Below are 2,393 nucleotides of genomic sequence, written 5' to 3'. Positions count from 1 at the left end.
ACCGAAGGGACAAAGCTGCTCCGTGGAATTCCTCGCCTGCCGTTCTGGGGTTGCTCAGAGAGACCACCACACTGCGTCTCTCTCCCAAACTCTGCGATGCCACATGTGATCTCTGTAAGGAGCATCTTGGCAAGATGCCCCAGCCGAGGCGTCCCTGGGGCACGTCTGGAAGCAGACAGCTTGGCGCCCGTTCCCCAGCTCCCTTACTGCTTCTTGCAGGTGGCACGGGGGCAGCTCGTGACGTCTCCCTAAAGCTCCAGGGCCAGTCCCAGGGAAGACGTGAGTCCAAGTGACAGGTGTCAGAGGACTAGCTTGTTTCTCGAGTCAGGAAAAAAAAGGTGACAAAAGCTTCTGAGCACCATTTTTACTTCATTTGTGTAATGTGTCTGGCTGAGCTGGAGTTCATTTCCCCCACAGCAGCCTTCACCTTGCTGCACTTCGCAGTGATAGTTGGAAAGGTGTTGATAGCGCACCAGTGTTTTGGCTATTGCTCAGCAGCACCAGCACAGCATCAGCGCTGTCTCTCCAACATTCCTGCCTCCATCAAGGGGCTGGGGGTGGGCAAGGTCCAGGGAGGGGTCACAACCAGGCCAGCTGACCCAAACTGACCAAAGCAATAATCCATGGCATATGATGTCAGCTCAAACATAAAAGCTGACAGAGGGAAGAGGAACAGGGGGTATTCGTTTTTTACAATGCTTGCATTCCAGAGCAACCTCTACACATCCTGAAGTCCCGCTGCCCAGGAAGTGACCAGACATGGCTTGCTGATGGGAAGTAAAGAATAAAATTATTTTCTTCCTCTTTGCTTGTGCGTGCATAAATTTTTGCTCTTGCTTTCGTAAACTGCCTGATCGCAATGAACAAGTCATTTTCCATCTTATTTTCTCTCCTGTCCAGCTGAGATGGGGAAGTGATAGAGCAGCTTGGCCACCCAACCCACCACAATTTTTTAAGGTCAGGGTCTGAGGAGTTGACTCCCAGTCTCCAATGCTGAGAGGCTGGGCTCTAATGAGCTGCAAAGAGGTGTGTTTTTTTTTTTTTTTTTTTGAGGAAGCAGATTTGGGACCCATCCACATCTGAAGGAAATGATCAGCATTTATTAATGCAGAAAGGAGACAGGCAGAGAAGACCAGCCACATGGGAGGCACACTCATTTCTAGCTTTAAGAACAGCACATGCTCTCTCATGAGCTGAGCATTTCTGTGGTGAGTACTTGCAGCATCAAGCTCATATCTGGCTTCCCTCGGAAAGGTCAAACACTGAGGTGATGTTCCTGCTGGTTACACCAGAGAAGAGATGTAATCCTCCTTACCAGGAGAAGTCTTTGGGTAGAGGACATCACAGGTGGCAGACCTGCTATCAAAGCCACCATTTCAGGGAGCTGTCCATACAGAATCACACAGAATCAACGAATGGGCCAGGTTGGAAGGATATCTGGTCCAACCTCCCTGCTCAAGCAGGGCCGTCCCAGAGGACATGGCACAGGATTGCATCCAGACAGTTCTTGAATCTGTCAGGTGAGGGAGACGCCACAACCTCTTTGGCAATCTGTTCCAGTGTGCAGTGGCCTGCACAGTAAAGAAATTCTTCCTCATGTTCAGGTGGAACCTTGTCACCCTCTCGTAGGATGCTTCTAGACATTGATGAGGTCACCTATCAGTTGTGCCTTTGGGCAGCAGAAGGAGGAGTGTTCCCCACGATTCCATGCCATGGGTGCACAGTTCCCAGTGTGGGACTGCCAGTTGAATGGCGTTGGACCCCACATGACAAGTGGCCAGACCCTGAGCTCTGCCAGGAGCAAGCCTAAACCAGGTACAGGCTCAGGAAGTACTTCAAAGGTTTCTTCCCTGGAAGAATCACAGATTCATTAGGGTTGGAAGGAACCTCTGGAGATCATCTACTCCAACCCCCTGCCAAGGCAGGGTGACCCAGAGCAGGTGACACAGGAATGGGCCCAGGTGGGTTTTGAATGCCTCCAGACAGGGTGACTCCATGACTTCCCCAAGAAGCCTGTTCCAATGCTCTGCCATCCTCAGTGCAAAGAAGTTCTTCCTCATGTTGAGGTGAAACTTCTTGTGTTTATGGCCTCTGCTTCTCATACTATCGCTGGGCACCACTGAAAAGTCTGGCACCATCCTCTTGATATCCACCCTTGAGATATTTCTGTGCATTAATGAACTCCCCTTTCAGTCGTCTCCTCTCCAGACTGAACAGGCCCAGCTCCTGCAGTCTCTCCTCATGAGACCTTTGTGGCCTCCTCTGGACTATTTCCAGTAGCTCCGTGTTTTTCTTGAGCTGTGGAGCTCACAACTGAACACGGCACATCAGATACGGCCTCACTAGGGCAGAGTACAGGGGCAGGATCACCTCATCGACCTGCTGGCAATGCT

The sequence above is a fragment of the Corvus brachyrhynchos genome, unplaced genomic scaffold (assembly GCF_000691975.1).
Source record: "Corvus brachyrhynchos isolate BGI_N302 unplaced genomic scaffold, ASM69197v1 scaffold90, whole genome shotgun sequence".
NCBI classification, from domain to species: Eukaryota; Metazoa; Chordata; class Aves; order Passeriformes; family Corvidae; genus Corvus; species Corvus brachyrhynchos.
Note: the sequence above shows the minus strand (reverse complement) of the source record.